We start from the raw sequence: 12710 nt of genomic DNA, 5'->3' as shown, positions 1-12710 counted from the left end.
GGTGGAACAGACCTGCCATCCCAGCACCGAGCGTGTGGAGGCAGGGGGATTGGGAGGCTGAGGCCAGCCCAGGCTAGACAGGTCACCCTGTCTCTAAATAGAGGAGTCTAGAGGGCTGGGAAACATGAGGCAATGGAGTGTGCGTGAGGCAATGGAGTGTGCGTGAGGCAATGGAGCCCTAGGTTCAATCTCCAATACTGAAAGGGAAGAAAGGAAAGGAGACGGGAGAGCTGGAGAGAATGAAGGGAGAGAGAGTTGGAAGGATAGAAGAAAACAGTAGAAAAAATGAGAAAGGCATCAGTGACTCATAGCCACATAATCTCCACTTGCTGGTACCCTGTCCCCCAAACACACACACAAGTTTGGTGGGGACACCATGGAAAACCTCACCCAGATGTGTGTGTGTGCTCGGGTGCATGCAGGCATGACTGCGTGTGTGCCTCTGGGCTGAGTGTGGCAAGCATATATTCGGGCCAGAGCCTGGGAGAGTAGAAAGCAGTTTGTGAAACACTTTCTGCCCGCTAACTCTGCAACACTCACCATGCACCTGCTGTTTGCATTTGTCTGACAAGGACTGCCCGCCTGGCTTGGGGGTTCTAGGGTGTGTAGGGCCTTCCTGAATAGTGAGGACCTGCAATGGACTTGGCATTCCATTCGCCCCCCCACCACCACTGTGGGTTTTGCAATCCTGTTCCAGGTCCTCCAGAGACCCTGGGTGCAGGACCCAGTAGATGCTACGGCCTTCCCTACACATGTAAACCTATGACGGAGTTTATAGACGTAGGAAGAGGTTGTCAATAAACAGCCACAGAATGGAAAATTTATGACAATATGTGATAACCGGAGTTATTTAAACCGTATACACTGTTTATTTCTGGAACTTTCCAGTTAGTATCCTCGGGCCGCAACTGGCAGGGGATAACTAAAACCGTAGAAAGTGAAACCTCAAATAACGAGTCCTGTGCCCTGTGTGTCACTATGGAAGCGCCAAGCATTTTTGTCCAGATACACGTTTCCGTGATAGTAAAGGATTGCCTCATTTACCAGCCTCCAGGGCGCTCTGGTGCACAGCAATTGCTGAGGCACGGTTTCTCCGGACAATGGGATTCCCAGAGCTGAGTAAACGGATGGATTCCTGCTAAGAACTGGGGCCTCCCCAACTCCCCCAGAGAGCCAGCGGTACTGGAGGGGCAAAGGAACGGGCAGGCTCCCAGGCAACTCCTACTTCTGCAGAGCTGGGGTTTGGGGAGAAATCTGAAGTCTGGAATCGGAGCTTCTCTTTTCCACGTGTGTTTGTGTGCAAACAGGTATGGGTGTAGGTACATACGTGCAGGGTGTGTGTGCACTCCCTCACCCCACTTTCTGTGGGTGCCAGAGACCCAAACTCAGGTCCCCACGTTAGGACTTTACCAACCAAGCTGCCACCCCACCTCTGGAAATCTGAGCTTTAAGAAGGTGTCTCAGGTCGTTCTAACGACCAGGCAAGTTTGAAAGCCCCGATTAAATAGGATACAAATAGTTAAAGCAGGCTTTAATTATTTAAGCAATTATTAATTCTTTATTAATAATAATAAATATTAAGAATAATAATTAATTATTTAAGCAATTATTTATAAATGCCTGCTTCAGTGCCAAACGAACTTCAATGTTTGTTGACTGACTGGCTGATAAGATCAATTGTTGGCATGAGAATGTTGACTCAAAAGTATAGCGGTTAGCAGATGTACGATAACTTGACATTTAAAGTTTGCCCTAGCTGATCCAGCAGGAGTGAGCAGTGGGCTGGTGAGAGACGGCATGTATCGGTTACGCTGCCAAACGTCCAAACCCAGGACAGTGATGGGACCCTCACTCATCAAGCTGGCTTCCATTGCTTTTGAAGGTCAGATGTGAGCGTGCCCCAGCCTCAGCCTCATTCTCAAAGCCTTCGGAGATAATCAAGGCCCCTAGCCTGGTGCAAAGGGAACCCCCATTTCTAGAGCCCGGGTAAGGGAAGCCGGAAGCTGGAAGGTGATCAGTCCCTGGCTGCTGCTCCTGGGGGCTGTGGCCAGCTGGGCATTTCACTGTTGTTTTGTTTGCTGGCACATCCCAAAGGGAGGTCAGCAGGCCCTTTACCAGGAAGGCGGCACCCCTTTACTGAAAGGTGGGCGAAATGAACCTGGGGGTGCGGTATGCTAAGACGGGAACTGGGGCCCGGAGTCCTGGCCCTTTCCTCCAACCCCTCTCCTCGCCCCCTCTGAGAGTTTCCACTGGTGACAGCATTTACTGTAAGTTCCGTGCTCCGAAGAGCCTGGGCAAACCCCCAGGCACCAAGGAGGGACCGACCCAGTGGGCGGGCTCCGATCTTCTCCCCGCCTAGAGGCTGGCCCAGCTTTCGGGAAGTGACTGAAGGGCAAGGCACTAGCAGGCTTCTCCTGTCACCTCCTGAGCCTAAGATGCCAAAGCCCAGGCTCGGGCAGACCAGGCTAACCACTGCCTGCTCCCTCTAACCGTGAGGCAAAGTTTTTCTTTACCTCGTAAAGCCAGACTGCTACTTGAAAAAAAAAAAAAAAAAAAGTCTGTAAGGGCAAGGCCTTGCCGACAGTGGCCACCCCCTAGAGAAAGAATGACTTCCCTTGTAGGAGGAAGTGGCTGCCCTGGGCCCCATTCCTCTACCCTGCCAGGGGCAGCCGCTTCCCCCCCCCCCCCACACACACAGGAGGACTCATATAGCTAAAGGGACAGTTGGAGGCAGCTGTTTATCCACAGAGACAGCAACTATGCCTGATAACTTCCCAGTATGTGCAGGGAGCAGAATTCAGTGAGGGAGTATGTGTGTGTGTGGGTGTGTGTGTGTGGGGGGGTGTGGGTGTGTGTGTGGGGGGGGGTGAAGAAATTTCCTTCTACCCAGCAGGCCCCTGGCTATGTTGGGAGAGCAGCGAGCCTGGCTCCTGGCTCCACCGCTAGCCTGTGTTATGCCGTTAGACCCCTCAGGGTTCTCTCCAAGTCTGCTGCTGTCAGTGTGAGCATCCTACTGAGGAGGCCAATAGAGAGACCTGGAGCAAAACCATCCTGCCTAGTTTCCTAAAACGCCCACGGGCTGGTGACAGCAGCTGTGAGGAGAAAGTGCTAGGGTCCCCCTCACACAAGCGTCTTCTCAGAGGAGCAGAAGCTTCTAATAATGGACCCGAAGACCCAGAGCCAGGAAGGAGATCTGCAGGGCTCCACTTGGGTCCCTTCCTCCCACCTCTCCTGAGCGGAAGGCCTGAGGACAGAGGTGAGCTGGGGGCTCTCAGGAGCCAGGAGAAGTCCCCAGCCCCCTGTGCCCACCCCGGGGACAGCAGTCCTAGCAATGATTGCACACATAGACCGTGCCGCACACAACGTCACCCAATACCACACGTTGAGCCAGCCACACCCCTGAAGCCACAGAGTTGCCCACTTCCACCCTGCCAGCCTGGAAGAACCCTCCGTCGAGGGCCCCATCCTCCAAAAAGAGCCAGGGCCTGGCACTAGGGCAATGGTGAACTCCAGAGGTGGTCATGGCTGGGTGGCCCTAGGAGGACTCACTTTTTCTATTGAGTACGAGTTGCTTCTCTTGAAGACAGGATGACTAGTCCAAAATGATCTTCAGCCTTAGCCAGATACTGGGTCCTCCGGGAAGCACCAGTGATGCCGGTGATGGGTTCTGACTGACTAATTCTGGGCTAAGCCTGTTACAGGCTCCACAGGCTTCTGTTGGGGCAGCTAAGGCTGATGGCTACAGAAACAGGGGCGTCCCCAGTTTTTCTCCAACATTTCAGACTCCAAATTGGCTACCTAAATGTATTAGTAGATAAGAGCCTATCATCCCCCCAGCCTTTTGGTAATTTTGTGCATGTGCCTGTGCCTGTGTGTGTGTGTGTGTGTGTGTGTTTGTCTGTCTGTCTGTCTGTCTCAGGCATCAAGATTTAAATGTATGTGTATATATAGTACACACACATATAAACACACACTATATATGTTATAAATATATAATAATATATATTGTTTTTGAGACACAGTTTCTCTGTGTAGCCGTGGCTGTCCTATACTCACTTTGTAGAGCAGGCTGGCCTTAAATTCACAGAGATCCCCCTGCCTCTGCCTCACTGAGTGCTGGGATTAAGGGCATGCATCACCATGCCTGGCTACACACACACACACACACACACACACACACACACACATATATATAATTTTTTTTTTGAGAGTCTTATTATGGAGCCTAGTTGGCCTGGAGCTGGCTGTGTAGATCAGGCTGGTCATAAACTCACTGTGTGTTGGAATTAAAAAAATGTGCCCCATGACCCACCCTTTTAAGTATTTTATAGCTGTCATCATATTTAATTTATGTAACACCATTGCACAACACCCTTTTACAAACATCTCCCTTTTACAAAAGAGGGGAAGCTGAGGCACAGAGAAGTTAAGCAGCACCTAGGGGTCACACAGCTTGTAGGCTGAGGCACAAACACCTGCTCTTTGTCTCCTGCCTTGGGAGCCTGGATTATCCCCTGCTCTGTTCACCTGCCAAAATTACCATTCCATTTCCCCTACCTCCAAAAGCTAAGGTTCACACCCCTCACCTGTGGGTCATCTGACACCACTTCTGTCAAGAGCTGGGGGTGGCTAAGGAGGAGGCTTCCTGAGGCCTGGGAACATTCTGGGAAATCCCCTGTTGGAGGGGCAGAAGAGGAGGTCACTTAGAGTGCCTGAGTGATGGGGAATCCCCAGGCTGGTCCCTCAGCCCCAGGCAGCTGAGTTGGAGGGAGATTGGGAGCAGTGGGTACCTGGCTGGAGTCTAGCCTGAGCTCAGCAGGGACTCCCCAGACATGCTCAGTAGAGCTCTGTTCTGCTCCTAGCCAGCTCTTGGTGAATGCTTTGACTTTCCTGCATTTTCTTTATTTAAAAAAAAAAAAAAAAAAAATATATATATATATATATATATATATATATATATATATAGCATTTTATGTGCATGTTTGCCTGCATGTGTGTCTGTGAAGGCCAGAAGAAGGTGTCAGAGCCATCTCCTGGAACTGGAGCGACAGATGTTGTGAACCACTGTGTGGGTGTTGGACGTTGAACCTGGGTCCTCCGGAAGAGCAGTTGGTGCTCTCAACCACTCCATCACTCCAGCCCCGGCTTCTTGCATTTACTAGTAGCCATTTTCCAGAGGTTGGAAATAACCTCTGCGTTTCTCCTGATCATAGGAATGTGCACACTATCATTGGCATGGTGAGCTTCCAAGTCACAAGTCACGTGGCATTTGGATTTGGTACCACCACCCACGTGTCTCATGTGGCGAGGGCAGCCCACAGTTCCTGAAGGAGGTTTTCCAATGAGAGTCGGGCTGCTCCCCAGGAGAGGGAGGACGAGCCCCCCCCCCCCCCCGCCACCGTTGCCTTTCACCTGAGGGGAGGAGTTGCCGCACATTGGGCTCTGGAGCTGTCTTCTTTTGGCTCCTAGCCCTCAGTAGCTGGGCAGCCACAGCAGCCATGACCTAGGGGCCCTGTCTATAGTCACAGGGTTGGAAGACTGACACTGGGGCCTCATTTTCCCACAGCCCTACCGTTTGAAAAACACTGGAGGTTAGCTCACTCAGCGTCCTCCCCAAACACCACCACCACACTGCTTTCAGCTAGAGACACTCAAATAGCCATCCGGAGGGTGAAGTGTGTGTGTGTGTGTGTGTGTGTGTGTGTGTGTGAGAGAGAGAGAGAGAGAGAGGGTGATTGCTGGACAAGGCTGAATCCACTCCCCTTCAGCACAAAGTGGAGCACGGAGGGTCAGCAGCCACAGCCACCATATTGCAGCCTGAGCGGATGACAGTGGCACAGACAGAGGTCTTTGTTTCTCCTGTCGCTAGCCTGCTCTTTCCCCTTCTGAGCTTGTTGGAATGCGAGGAAAAAGAAAGCGTGGCTTGGAGCTGCCTCTCCCAGATGGCTCATCTATTCCTTGTCCCCGAGGCTTGAAGTGTCTGTTGTGTAGTCAGCTACAAGGTGCTGGGATGGAGTCCCTGGGTGTGTAACCACTTTCCTGTACGGACTCACGGACTCGTTCCACACCAGTGGATCTCAGCCTTCCCGACCCTTTATTGCAGTTCCTCACGTTTTAAAATCTTCACGCCCCCAACCATAAGATTATGATTTTCACTGCTACTTCACAACCGTAATTCTGCTGCTGCTATGAAACCCCATGTAAATATCTGCTGTGCAGGATATCTGACATGTGACCCTGACATTGAGAACTGCTGCTCTGCGCAGTTTGCTGCGTTCCCCTCAGGACCTGGGTTTACCCAGTTTATCTCTGCCTGTGGCTCTCAGTCTGTTTCCATGCCTGACGCCTCCTCCGGTTGCTTTTGGCCCAGAGTCTCCACCTGTTGGTCCCCTCTTCCCAGATCAGCCCAGCCTCTGCTTTCATTCACACTTCATCTCCAATGCCAGGGGCTGGGGAAGGTTTCTCTGCATCCCTGCCCTAAGGTCCCTTTCAGCACTGCACTGTTCCATTTTTTTTTTCAAAGTGCTTTTCAAGCTGTGTGATTGGTGAGCAGCTCCATCCTTGTGCAGACTCCACAGTGTAAACTCTACCCTGTGTCCCTTAGAGGCCCCAATTTCATTGTTCTGTATGGGGCGCAGGCATGGAGATTTTAAAAATACTTCCCAGGCGAGTACAGTGCTTAGCAAAATTGAGAACCACATTTACTGTGGGTTCTTAAAAACAGCGTACTAGCATAACTAATCACTATTAAAATTATTTCATGTTTTACCTCCTTAAATAATTTTTTTCTTTCTTTTTTTTCCCTTTTTTATTTTTTATTTATTTTTTTTCAAGACAGGGTTTCTCTGTGTAGCCTTGGCTGTCCTGTAGACCAGGACATTCTGTAGACCAGGCTGACCACAGACTCACAGAGCTACGTCCTGCCTCTGCCTCTGAAGTGCTGGAATTAAAGGGGTATGCCACCACCCAGCTACATTAAGTATGTATTTTCATAAGGAGCGTAAGACAAGGAATCGTAAAGTTGGATGAAAATTTCCAAACTAAAAATTTTTCCTAAAAATGCTTTGGAATTTCAACATAATGTATTATTGGTCAGAACAATGTTCAGAAGGGCTCTTTAAGTATTACATTTATTAATTGTTATTATTACTGTGTGTGTGTGTGTGTGTGTGTGTGTGAGGCATGTGTGTGAGGACAGACTTGCAGGAGCCATAGTAGGCCTCTGGAGGTCAAAGGCCATCTTTCCAGGGTCATTTCTGTGAGTTCCAGGGACCAGAGTTCCAGGTCAACAGGCTGTGCTGCAAGCCAGCACATTGCTCTGGCGCCAGCACATAGGGTGGAGATGCAAGAGGTAGGAATCTGTGTGACTCTCACTAGCTAAAACTTGATTGCATTAGTTCCCGTTGAGTTTCTGAGCTCCCCCAGGACAGAGGGAAGCTACCATGGTCTTCACGGGTTAGTCCCAAGTGACAGGACAGAGATAACACAGGGTAAAAGCTAAACAAAGTTATGTGACTTGATTGCCAGCTTGGCATGTGACAGATGCTTGTGAGGGTGTCTGAGTAGACAAGTGACATCTAGGAAGCTACTGGTGAGTGTTTCAACCCAACATTCTTGCTTTAAGAGTGTCTCATTTGTAACTAGGGGGCAGTTTCGAAAGAACCTAAGAGGCCCCACCATATAGAAAGTGGGAATAGCCTGAGTCACAGAATTCTGCCACCACCTCAGCTCTGAATGTGATTTCCCACCCTTGTATTTGACCTTCCCTGATCAGACCAACCCAAGCAGGCTCAAGCAGTGACGGTGGAAGGCCCCTGTGGTAAAGCATTGATCTCAGAGTTTTCATGAACCGGCAGGTAGAAAAGGGCGTAGCTCTCACAAGTGACAGGACACTGATTCCTGTGTCAAGGCTGGGTTTCTGCGCAGACTGTTGGGGTTCTACTTTTCTCCCCAGTAGGAAATGTAAGAGAATTCTCACATTTTCTCTCTAATTGAAACTCATACAGCCTGGGGTGGCTACTGCTTCCCATTCTGTGGTAAGAATTTAGGTTCACTGGTTGGGAGGTCTGGGTTGTGGGGGTAGGGCGGGGTAATGTGACACTGATAAGTGACTCGCTGTCAAACTGCCTTGTTTATACCGCAGACTAGTGCTGCCATCAACTTAGGCTGGAAAGAAGCGTCTTTCGGCAGCGGTCAGGGGTTAAAGCAGGGACCCATCCCTGGTCCAGGTGCTATTGAGTGCTCAGCCCTGCCTGGGACAGTGATGCCAATTCCCCTCCACCAAGGCTCAGGCAACCTCACAGAGGCTGGAGGATGGGGAGGAGCCGTCAAATGCTGTCCTCCGGATGAGACGTGGCCATTAAAGTCATGAGCATCCACTGCAGCTATGGTCATTTGACGGGATTAGTGAACAATCCAACGGGCAGCATTAATTGGACTCCGTGGATTGAAGAGAGGACGTGGACCAGGGAGGGGAGGGGAATGTGTGGAGGAGAGTGGGAGGAGAGAGCCGGGGAAGAATGATCGATACGCACTGCTTGCGTGTCTGAAATTGTCCAAGAATTAATGAAGGATATTCTATTGAAAAACTGTAGGTTGAGAGCAACCCCAGGCTGGCTTGAACGACCGTCATGTCATGCACTCCATCTTCCCAACTTCTGTCCTCCCACTGCATCTGTGGCTCACCTTCCTTCCTGTTGCTTTGGACCCCAAGTGTCTGCCATTGGTCTCCTTTCCCCAGATCTTCCCAGCCTCCTCATTGACTTGCACTTGATCTCCAGTGTCAGATCAAACTCCTCCCCCCCCCCGCCCCGTCGTCACTGCCCTAATTGTCCCCAATTCACTTTCAACATTGTAGTATTACTTTTTCTTCAAAAAGTTTTTCCCCCCAGGGGGGTATAGTTAGTGACGTCCTATATTTGTCTGCTTTTCAGATCTACAGTGGAATGTAAGGCCCAAGAAAGCAAAGGTTCAGGCTTCCATGATATAATCTTAGTCTCAGCTGAACCACACAGGATGGAGGCTGGTAAATACTTGCGGAGCAAATGGATCATTTCTGCTGGTGAGAGCTTCGGTGCTGAGACACGGCTCTACCCTCACAGCCTCCTGGAGCTCCAAGCTAATCAGTGAGCATGAGCCTCAGTCATGTGCCGCTTGAGTCCGGCCAGTTGCCAGAAACTGCCTTGTGGTCCTAGAATTTTGGCTGTCCGCTTGGATTTGAACTCTATCATTTCCTTTGCATTTGCGAGTGATCCAGGTCACTGTCCTTGGTTGTCACAAGCTTCCTGGGATGGTCCAAGTTCACCTGCTGTCCTGGTTGGATTTATACTAGGGTCCCTTTTCACCCCTCAAAGAGCTCCAGCTTCGAGGGTAAATTGCAAGGAATCCCAGCAAAACCTGACAGTGATACCCCTCCCTCAGTCTCCTTCAGAGTTCTCTCAACTTTGACCACCTTCTTTTAAAAAAAAATAATAATAAAATAAACTACACAGTATAACTACAATAAAGATATTAATTAATTTGAGGTAGGGCCTCACTGTGTTCCCCTGATGGCCTGAAACTCACTATATAGACGAGGCTGGCCTTGGAATCAGACAGCTCCATCTGCTTCTGCCTCCTTCATGCTGGCCTTAAAGAGCCTTATTTAGGATGTAAAATACCCATGATCAAAGTCCCTACCACCTGTTTTCCTTTCTACTTATTAGCATCTTGTCTTTTAAAATAATGTGTGGACTTACCTCTGTAGAATCTCAACCCTCGGGCAATGACAATTTGTCTTTTGCATTTTGTTATAACTTAGTGATAGCTTCACTGTCACAACTCCTATAAATCCTAAATATTGAAAGTTCAACAGCTGCCTGGGCTATAAAGTGAGTTCAAGGTCAGCCTGGGTATCTTATCTCGAAATTTTAAATGTAGACGGGGAGAAAAGCCCAGGGGTACAGTTCAGTGGTACTGTGTTTGCCCAGCATGCCCAAGGCCCTAAGTGCAAACCCTAATACCAGAGGAAAAAAAAAAAGTATCAGACTCAAAATGTTAATCACCCTGAGGTTGAGAAACCCTGCCTCAATGTGTACTGTTTTCATCATCAGAATAGAAAACTAGGTTGTTTTCATTTGGGTAGGAAAAATGTGTGTAAGCTCTTTGGGCATAGTCTCTGCCCACTTAGTGATTAGTGTCTTGATACTTTTCTTTCCAAAGATGTTTTTCTTTCTTGGTATACATATTAAATCTTCATGTATTATTTAATTTAGTGCAAATATAGTCTTCAAAACTATCATCAGCTTTTTAGGTTCCTGCCTTTACATCTTCTAAACAAAGAGGTGTTAAAACACTAGGCCATATCCACTTTAACTCCTTTTATGGTCTCATACTGTCAGTGAAGATTCTAGAACTAATGAGAGTCTTGTGTAAGCATCCTGGCTATCAGTCTACTTCTTGGCTTACCCTTTGCAAAATGACAGATGGGAACAGCAAAAACAAAAACAAAAACAACCAACCAGACAAACAAAACTGCAACCAACCAAAACCAAAAACAAAACTCAGAATAGCACAAAAACCAGATGCAGGCTGGTAGGGAGACAAGAAATCAGGGTCCTTTGATGTCCCCAAGAAACACAAAGATCCTCTCGCTGGTAACATGACAGGTTGGCGTAAAATCCTCGTCTCCTTTTTTTTTTTTTTCAATATTTTGATCTTATGAACAAGATAGTATGGCCACAATTATCGGCATTTCCTCTGCACGCCATTATGTGGCCCCATGGTGAAACTGTGGAAAGACAAGCAGAGAGGGCCTTTATCCTGTGGACCAGTCTACTGCTGTGGGAAGCAGGGACCACACCGAGGTACCGAGGAAGAGGCCTCCTGAAGACAGCTGTGGAATGGGTTAGCTGCCAGTTTGTGACCTGGCACCCACAATCCAGTGTAGCCAGGCTTTTCTTCAAGTCTGAGTGTCTCCCACCCTGCCACACCAGCCCATCGTCCTTGGAGAAGCAGTTGGGGTGGTAAATCGCCTTGGTGTGTTCTTCCGCCACTAAAACAGCCGATTTGGGAAGACTCTGCAACTATTTCTGATTGCTTAAACAGCACATGTTCCTCATAATAAAAGTGCGAAGAGCACCAGGAGGAAGGCAGACCACCCAAACCCAGGCACCCAGAAGTAACCACTATTAGCATTTTGGAGACTATGCGTCCACTCCCAACTGCCCCGCCCCCCAGGGCTTTACGGTAGCAGATGGTGCTCTCCACACTCCTCGTGGCTTGCTTATTTAACTCTGTTCAGCCTCACACACATCCTTCTAAGTCAATAGACATAGATCTCCACGGTCAATTCTAGTGCCAGCCTCAAATTCTATTGTATAAACGGATCACAATCTGCTCAATGCCTCATTGTTAGTCGTCTGTCTAATTTTACGGCATCCGTAAGGGTTTACTGTGCAGATGCCATTCATTCTCAGCTATCATCTCTGCCTTACACTTTTAAAATCACAAGTACTGTCTCCAAAGATTATTCTCATGCACAATATTAATGTAACAATCTTCAAAAGCTTCTATGCCTATATATCACATATTCATATATAGACACTTATATACAACCACACACAGACAGATAGATAGATAGATAGATAGATAGATAGATAGATAGATAGATAGACAGATAGATAGACCTTTACTTTCTTGACCAAACCTAAAATAAGAATTTTGGAGGGTGTTGCTTAAACAGAAAAAAAAAAAAAAAAACCAAACAAAAAACAAACCTCAGCAAGACATACAAGGAAGGTATGAACAGACAGTATGATTAGGGGTTAGGAAGGAAGATTCAGAAGTTCAAGCTGTGTAACCTTGGGCAGATTACTTAAGGCAAAGAGTGTTTGTTGTTTTTTTTTTTTTGCGCATCAAGTGCTACAGCACTGGTAGGGCATGTAACCACGGCCAGGTGTTCAATTACCACGCTTTAAAAAGAAATTCAGAGTGACAGAGACACCAGGGAGGCGGCTCTTTTCCAGAGATGATTCACTGGCTTTATATTGAACCTTTAAGAGGTGGAACCTAGCCAGAACATTCATTTATGTTTTATTATTTTATGGATCTCTGAATTCTTTATTTTAATGAACCTAAGGGCAGGGTCTCCCAGAGACAAAGAACTACAGAAATGGTAGAGGGCCTTCCGTAGTAGCTCCGTCTCCCAGGCCACCTCAGCAGGCCAAGACCAATAGCCCCGGGGGCTAACGTCTTTGGAAATTTCTCCACTTTTTAATTTTCCCCTAATTTTTCCTCATTTTTCACAGCCCCAGCTCAGTTTGCATGACTTTTCTGGTATATTCGATATGAAACATTACAGACCTCTCTTGTCCTGAACCGTGGGAGATTCTTTCAGGAACCCTCAGCAGCCAGTTACTTGGTTCATCTCTGTTGAAAGGAGCACCATGAGCTCCAGTTTCCAGATCTGGCACTGGCACTCAAAAGACCTTGCTCCAGCTGAGCCTTGAGACCAGATCTCACTCACCAACAGAACACCCTGGGGGACTCCTCTGCGCGCCTCCCACCTCCTCTTCTTTGAGCCTTCTCCCGACCAAGGCTTCTAAACTGATCTCAGTTCTGTTGTCCACTGACCCGAGACCTTGACCTAAAGTTTCCTATGCTGGAAGGTACAGAGAGTCTCCACCGTTAACAGGATGGCTGGCTGCGGGACTTGCCTTACCTTACAGTGC

General features: G+C 48.4%; 1 protein-coding gene across 2 annotated transcripts in view; it reads right to left on the bottom strand.

Moving 5' to 3' along the window:
* Batf (basic leucine zipper ATF-like transcription factor) overlaps positions 1 to 12710 on the bottom strand; it is a 44691-nt gene that overhangs the window by 23155 nt on the left and 8826 nt on the right. The gene's annotated exons all lie outside the window — the stretch shown is intronic.

This window comes from Meriones unguiculatus, chromosome 7 (assembly GCF_030254825.1).
Source record: "Meriones unguiculatus strain TT.TT164.6M chromosome 7, Bangor_MerUng_6.1, whole genome shotgun sequence".
Lineage (NCBI taxonomy): Eukaryota > Metazoa > Chordata > Mammalia > Rodentia > Muridae > Meriones > Meriones unguiculatus.
This window is presented reverse-complemented; position numbering and strand designations above follow the sequence as displayed.